Here is an 8,341-nt window from a genome sequence, read left to right on the forward strand (position 1 = left end):
TTGCATGACAATTCATTACAACAAAACAAGAACTCTAATTCTGGCTTAATTAAGCTGCACAGTGTCCAGTTTTCCCCAGTACAAGCACTCCTCTTTGCCCTGGATAACCCATCAGTGTTAGAGGTGGTTCACCAGCCTTGGTTCAGTGGAATATTTTACTCTGTTAGCACCTGGGATTTTGGGGAGAGAGGCTGGGTTCACCTTTCTGATTTGGGTTTACTCTTGATGTGTGATCCAGAGTCAGTGTGAAGTTTCCTAATGAATTCACTGCTCTTTATTCCAAGCTGCTATGGAAATAGGAAGCAAGCTGAAGTAGGGAAAAATCATCTCCCCCAATGAACTGAAAGAAATGTTCCTCAAAAACCAATTTGTACTTCTGTACCAAGATTGGTATAAAAGCCAATCTGCTCCAATTAGGAACACAGTAACAGTAAAGTCCAACTAGCACATAAATACTACAAGAGCAAAAGCCCATCCTCCATAAACACATTCAGAAATATGATTTATGCTTTTTGCCCTTAGATATTTGTAATGTCAAACAAAATAAAGCAGCCCCATGAATATGACACTGTCTCAGTCATTGTTTTCTCACAGCTCAAGGAATAACTGCATTTTTGACGGGGCAAAACACTTGGAACCACATGACACATAGGGAGGTTCTCTGAGAAACAAACTCCTTTTTGAGGGATGGAGATGTAGAAAAAGTGACAACAGGATAAAAGTGGAGACCTGTTGTAATAACTCAGTGGTAACAACAATTTGTGGGTTTTTTTCCCTTCTTTCTGTAGAGGAAACTTATTTGCTGATACTTGTGGCAAACGCCTTATCTTCAATTCATTCTATTCCATCCTGCATTCAGCTATATTCAGTTTGATCCCCTCTATACACACATGACTGTGCCTATCAGTGCTGGGCACAAAAACCCCACCAGCCTTAGCCAAAAACCAGCAACCCCACTCAGCTGTAATGTTCAGCTCTCCCCCTGACTGGCTTCCAGCTTCACAGGTTGGCTGTGGGTGCTCTAATGAAATACTCCCTCCATTTCACTTTCTTTGTCTGCCATCAATTCCACTGAATTATGACAGATTCCTGGAATCCAGGCTGGGTTTTTTTTTCTTTGTGTCTTCCCATTTAAGATAGATCTTGCAAAATAGTGGTCCAAAAACCTGACATTAGCCTTGCTGTCCTCTGCATCTTTGCAGAATTATTTCTGTATTTTTTTTTAGTGGGGAATAATTCATGTTCCAAACAAAGGCTCATGACTGTCGCTGACAATAAAATCTTAAATTTCTCTGCATTGCTTTCCATTCCCTAATGAGTTGAAGATGTAATTTTTGCTTTTTCCTACTGTTGATGTGATCTGGAGAGATTTTCACTCTGCTGGCTTTACCAGCAACAACGAGAATTTCTTTTTCTCAGAGGAAGGGGAAAGTTTAAAGCTCAGCAGCATGAGAGGTTTGTATTGTTGTTCCAAGCACATATTACCTTCAAATTTATGCAAGCTGAATTTCATATGCCAAGTCTTCAAAATTAATCTAGACTCTCTCACCATCCCCTGTGGTTTTCACAAACTGAGACGTTTATGGGCCAAACTGTTGAAAAATGCCTCTGGACTTGTTTTCAGCGCTGGCACATGCAAAAAGGGATGTGCAGACACCAATGCTTTTGTTTCAAAGTCAGTGTGCCCACTTGCCTTTGTGTGTGCCAGCTGTGAGGAGCCACAAAGCTTCACCCTGGCAGGGCTGGGCCTCCCTCAAACCTCACAGCACTCTCCAAACACAAATGTCCCACCAAGTTCAGGAAGGGACAATGACATTAAAGCAACTTGTGTAGTGCCATCACTAGGGTGTCACACAGATCCTGTCTGAAGGAACTCTTTCTGGAGAGCTTTTGTTTCTCAGTGGTGGTGGATATGTCCCTGCCACTCCAGGTGTGAGCACAACACCACAGCCCTCCACCCTCAACTGATTTATGGAATCACAGAATCTTTAGGGCTGGAAAACACCTCTAAGATCCTACACTCCAACTATCAATTGAGTACCGCTGTCATGTTCACCATTAAAAATGTCCCCAAATGCCACATTCACACATATTTTGAGTACTTGCAGGGATGAGGACTCTCACCTGGCTACTCATTTGCTGAGGAAATATTTCTTATATCCAAGCTGAGCCTCCCCTGGCCCAGCTTGAGGCCCTTTGCCCTTGTCCTGTCCCTGTTCCCTGGCAGCACAGCCCGGCCCCCCCTGGCTGTCCCCTCCTGGCAGGGAGTTGTGCAGAGCCACAAGGGCCCCCTGAGCCTCCTTTGCTCCAGGCTCAGCCCCTTCCCAGCTCCCTCAGCCCCTCCTGGGGCTCCAGCCCCTTCCCCAGCTCCGTTCCCTGCCCTGGACACGCTCCAGCCCCTCCAGGGCTCTCTGGCCAGGAGGGCCCAGAGCTGGACACAGCCCTCAGGTCCCTCAGCAGGGCCAGCCCAGGGGACAGGCCCTGCCCTGGGCCTGTGGCCACCCCATGGCTGGCACAGCCAGGGGCCATTGGCCTCGTGCCCCCTGGGCACCCCTGGGCTCCTGTCCAGAGTCAGCAGTTCATTGTCCCTGTCCCTGCCAGAGGCCATTTTTACAATCTGTCATTTGGGTCCCAAGAGGATGATCCCAGACTCTGTTTAATGGTCCCCTGAGACAGGACAAGGAGCAATATCCATAAACTAAAACCAAGAAATTCCACCTTAATAGAAAAACTTCCTTATGTTAAGGGTGGCAGAGTCCCACGCAGCTGCCCAGGGAGGTCCTGGAGTGTCCCTCTGTGGAGACAACCCAAACCCTCCTGGACACACTCCTGTGCCACCTGCTCCAGGTGACCCTGCCTTGGCAGGGGGTTTGAACTGGATGATCTCCAGAGGTCCCTTCCAACCCCAGCTATTCCATGATTCTGTAACCTTTCCACAGTTCCTGGGCAAATCAAAGTAAAATAAAAGTAAGTGAAATAAAACTTACAGATCACTCCCAGAGGATGTTATGGGCAGGAATGAAGGAGGTTGAACTCCTCCTGCCCTGCACAGTTCTCCAGTTCTGCAGGCAAAGAGGGCTCTTGGCACTCTGCTGTAAGAACAGTGAAAACTCCACATGTACCTTGCAGTGTGACAGACACTGAGCTGAAACTCTTAAAATACTAATTATTATTACCTTGGAACCACCAGGGGAGAGCCAGGGTGGAATTCAGTGCAGCCTGGACAGGGACAGTTTGCTCCAGAGGCTTCTTCCCCTCCACAACACAGAGCTAACCCAGCTCCTGACTCAGGAATCAGTCCCTCATCCATTGTAATTTGCTACACTCAGCATCTGCAAAGAAACCTTTATTAAAAAATTTAAAAATACCGCTATTTGATAAAATCTCTTTAAAAAATATCATTTTTCTGTGATCAAGAAATAATCCAAATAATCCCTTCAGAAATTCTTTTAAGAGTGAAACTAGAATTTGACAATGACTTGAATGAATGTATTTTGACATTTAAAAAAGTGATCAGCATTTATCTCTTGATACACATTAGAGATACAAGCCTTCTTTGAAACAAAGGTTTGTCTTTTTTTATACAGGAAAGTTGCAGTCCTCTTTTAAATTGCTGTGTTACCATTTCTGGATTAGAAGAACAAAACCGTTTCAGAGATTCAAAACATCAAAATCAAGCAGCTTTGAGAGTTTTAGATGAAGAATCAGGGTGAATATTTTTTTGTGCAATACCTTCATCAAAGAATGTAAATTACAGTGCTCCCTTTCCCTGATTAAGCCCAGCTTTAGCCTCCTGACAGCTTCTTGAGAAAATGCTCCCAGCCTGGTCCAGCTCCTCCAGCAAGTGAGAACTACAAGATACAAGGACAGATCAAGGGCAGCAGAGAGAGCGTTATCTTTCCGCAAGTTATTCAGGCAGAAAAGATAATTTTCTGTACAAAGAAGCCTGCAATCCATTGTTTACAGGCAGACATAACACCTGAATAAAAGACAGTCATGCCTATGGTTTCTGTCACACATTATGGCTTTCTGACTCCTTTTCTTCCACTGCCTTCTGCTAATACTGCTTGCAGTTCACCAGAACACTGGGGTGCTGTTCATGGCCTCACTGGCCTTTTACTCTCCAGTGTGCCCAAGCTTCTGTCCTGTTTGGGTTCTGAAGCTGGGCACAGAGGGGATGGCAGGGGTGAGCCAGGCCAGCTGTGCTGCTCAGCTGCCCCTGCAGGGCTGTTCCCTGTCCCCTGAGCCCTATCCTCTCCCCTGTTCCCTGTCCCCTGTCCATGTTCTCTGTTCTCCAAGCCTTGTCCCTATTCCCTGTCCCTTTTCCCTGAGTCCTGTCCCTTGTCCCTGTTCTCTGAGCCCTGTCCCTTGTCCCTGTTCTCTGAGCCCTGTCCCTTGTCCCTGTCCCTATTCCCTGAGCCCTATCCCTGTCCCCTGTTCCCTGCTCTCTCAGCCCTGTCCCTGTCCCCAGCCTTGGCCCCCCTCACTGCCACACTTTGCTTCCCCTGTGTATCTGCTGTCACCTCCATTCCCTCTGATGGTGCAGATAATGTCTTAAATAAATCCAACATGGAATTTGTAACTGGAACAGTGTCAGAATAACGCTCTGCAGGGTAGGATTTGTGTAGGGGCTCTATGCAAATATCTTTTAGTGTTTAAGCCTTCCAAACACTCACAAGTTTTAGGTTCCTGTTTTTTCACCTAATGAATATTCTCTGCTGGACTATTTAGAGATCACCTACAAGAATTTTTGTTTACATAGGAAGTTAATTAATACTGTTAATACACCAGGGCATTCTTTTACCTGCTGCAAGTGCATTCAAGAATCTGCTGGGATTGAAAACCAAGGCAAAGCAGCCAAGGTTCATGAACCTTCCAGATGAACCTCCAGCAAATTTTCAATGAACTTGGGCTGATAGAATATTCCCCCTTAAGTGATGTGAAAGCAGTGCTTTGAATCCCTTCAAACTCCTGCCATGTGAATGAATAATATTTAAAGTTCACCTGTAGTTAAGAATTCCACCTCAACATAAAAAAACCCACATTAAAAAGAGCAGATTAGTCAATCCTCCCCAAGCCTTGATTTATTTCCATTCCATCAATTTTAATTACAGCAATAAAATTTGGAAAGGCCAGATGAACATGGGAACTCCATAGGACTAATGACATCTGGGTGATGAAGAAAGCCCTGTTTCAAAGGCCCTCTCAAGGCTGTGCAGCAAGGATTTAAACATTGGATTCCTGCTCTCAGACAAGTGTCCCATGTCCCTGGCCAGGGTTTATCTGGAGAAGGACTCTCCATTTGTCCTGTTCAAGGTGCTCCAAGATGAAGCCCAGGGATGCACAGGAGTGCTAATGAGTGCACTGTGTGACAGCCACACACCCAGTTAGGAGCTGGGTCCCTTCATTAGAGCCCCTATTGCAGTGACTAATCTTTAACAGGATAGTTACAGCAATTGGTAAACAAAGAGAGAAATGATGCTACTGGGGGAATTCACAGGGAGTATTTATAGCTCAGCCTGATATATTTAACTAAATCAGAGCAGATGGAATCGATCCCTGACTCATTCAGGGCTCTATTCCACACACCAAACACAAAACCAGGCACCAGGAACTCATTAATGGTGATTTTTTAAGGCTCTTTGTCTCTTGCTGCAAGCAGCTGTTTGTAGAGTGAGGACAATGCACACCACACATACACTTGGACACGTGATATACATTTAGATAGCTACCATGGGGTTGGAAATGCACTTCTGTGACTCTGAACATTCAGACAGCAGAGCCATGAAGTGCAGAAAAATCTGTGTGAGCTCCCTTGACCTGACAGGCCCCAGCACCTCTCCCAGCTCCAATCCAGACAATCTCTTGGGCTCCTCTGACACAAACTACCCGAGGTAACACTTCTCCTGGCTTCTCAGTCCAAGAGAGGTGAGAAGAGACCTCCAGAACTGTCCAAGGAAGCATCCTCTTTATGGAGGCACAGGCAAAGAGCCCATGGCAGTAATGCTGGCTCTGAAAGCTCCCTTCATATGCAAAGAAAAAAAAGGAAATTTCCATAATGCTGCAGGCCATAGACTGTCTCCAGTTCTGGGAAATTCACTTTGAAGTATATGGATTATAGGCAGCCATCCAAGCCACATATATAAATATCCCATGTAAGTCTGAGCTGCAAGACCTAATATTCTTTAAGAATAATAAAGCTCAACAGATTTTAGCTGAGTATAGAGGGAAAAAAAAAAAAAACCCAAGTCAAATGAGTTGCTGATACTGAAAATGTCAGAAATACCCGCCTTTCATTGATTAAAACACAAAATGGCATCTAAAAGACAACACAGTTGTCATTTGCTGAGTATGTGGAAAACATTTTTTAGGGTTTTGTCCATTGTGAATAAAACTTCAGCTGCTTCTGTCCTTGAGTGCCCCAAAATCTGCAGGTAGGGCAGCAGCAGGAGCAGTTTGTGGTGTTTGCTATCATGGAAACCTCTCCTGAGAGCCCTTCATAAATTGAAAATTGAGCCAAGGGATCTCACAGTACATACAGAACAGCAAAGCCCTTTCAGAAATGCATGAATGAATGACTGAATGAATGCAGGGGTAAGTGAATGACTCGTGCTAAACAAAGTATTTGAGCACTGAAGGCTTGCCCTGAAAGCAATCCCAACACAAACATTTATTTCTCTGCTACAGCTCACCCTGATCTCCAGAGGAGGCCAGCAGTGCTGCAAACTGAAACCACTCTTTACAGACCCTCAGAGTACATTCTTATGGCAATTGCAAAACCAACCTGTGTTTGCTTTTCCTTTTTTGACTGATTGTGAATGAGCATTTTGCTAATGACCCCATACTGATTTTTGGGATGGTGATGCACTAGCTATCCCACTATCACTGGCTATAGGTAGAATCCTGCTTGTCTAAATTCTCTGATTTCAGGGCACTAAAATGACAAATCTTTGGTGTGATGCCTGAGCCATGCAGGGAATCAGGAGGCTTTCCTTCACAGAATCTCTATTTATCTACACAGAAACTGTGTACCTTCAGACTGTGCTGTTGTTTCACTACCAAAACCCCCAATTTCAGCTAAGCACACCAATGGTCTGTGGACTCCAAGCCAAATAACCCAAATCCTGTCTGTGTCCCTTACCCTGCAGCCTCCTCACTCCTGTGATGAGACCCACAGAGGTGAAACACAGAACCCACACACAGCTCAAACCCCAGCAACAACATCTGCCAAATCTCCCAGGAGTATCTGAAACTTGTCTAAAAAGCAGGACATTTTGTATCCTTGGCCTAGTCATCACTGTTAGCTTTTTTTTTGGTGAAATAAGGATGTTTGAGTTGCTCTGAAACCCACAGCAGGGTAGCCCAGAAGCCACGGAGGGCTTGGAGGCCCTGGGAGAGCACAGCAGCACAAAAAGCCCATTTTCCTGCCATTAGCCCCAGAAAGCAGTTAGCTTTCCCAGAGAAACAATAGGAAATTTCTTGTATTTAATACTTAAACTGTGAATGAAATGTTAATAATGAATGTCAGCCTACTTTTAATTCCTATCAGTGCAAGCATATGCTGCAGTCTGCTCCATTTCCAGTGGGAAGGAAACCGTGGGCACTGCAGTCTTTTGTCATTAGAGCATTACAGTGGCAGTGTGAGGCTGTGCAGATGTAAATCTGTCATCATTTTCTCTAGGATAATATTTACAGTATTTCAGAGTGCATGTGTGTGTGTGAGCAGCATTTTGTACCCACTTGGCAGCTTGTCTGAACATCTGCTTTCATGGTTGGTGCTCACCAAGGCCTGGTTCTTCCCATTCTGGTCTGGTTTGAACAATAACACTCTTGGTGGGAAGGATCTGTCACATTTCCTGTTCAGCACACCAGAAATTTCTTCTTTAGGACAGGCACCCCACTGCAACTCGAGTGTAGGAGAGCCTTTGGGCAAGCCAAGAGGGCCAAGATCTTTAGTTAATGATGATCATCACTGCTTTAAAAACCATTTTAAGACCTATCAAAAAAGTATCTTTAAAAAGTAGTTCATGAGGGAAAAGGGAGATGAAGAAGGAGAAGTCATCATGTCACAAAGAGATGGAGGAAATGGCTCAGCTACATCATGCACTGCCTTTCCTCTGCTGCCTCTCTCCTCTGAAATCCCATGGAGGTGAAAACACTATGCACAGCTACTAAAAGAACAGAGAAGTTGATACAGGAAAAAAAAAATAAGGTAAGCAGAGAAGAAGAAAACTTTCACAGATAAAGCAACAAATAAAAATGATTAACACAACCCAGAGCTTTTAGAAACACCAAGAAATTTTAATATACCATCAAAGAACTGGCAAAATACATCTCAAAG

The 8,341-nt window shown here is 44.7% G+C and overlaps 1 protein-coding gene across 1 annotated transcript in view; it reads right to left on the reverse strand.

Moving 5' to 3' along the window:
• The window catches only part of LOC136559720 (protocadherin-15-like), a 767,555-nt gene that overhangs the window by 727,104 nt on the left and 32,110 nt on the right, over positions 1-8,341 (reverse strand). The window contains exons 6-8 of the mRNA XM_066555080.1: positions 3,733-3,851; positions 3,177-3,332; positions 2,988-3,092 (exon numbers count right to left, since the gene is read on the reverse strand). The gene's annotated coding sequence lies outside the window, so the exon portion shown is untranslated. The remainder of the gene's footprint in view (positions 1-2,987; positions 3,093-3,176; positions 3,333-3,732; positions 3,852-8,341) is intronic.

Source organism: Molothrus aeneus, chromosome 8, assembly GCF_037042795.1.
Source record: "Molothrus aeneus isolate 106 chromosome 8, BPBGC_Maene_1.0, whole genome shotgun sequence".
Classification (NCBI taxonomy): domain Eukaryota; kingdom Metazoa; phylum Chordata; class Aves; order Passeriformes; family Icteridae; genus Molothrus; species Molothrus aeneus.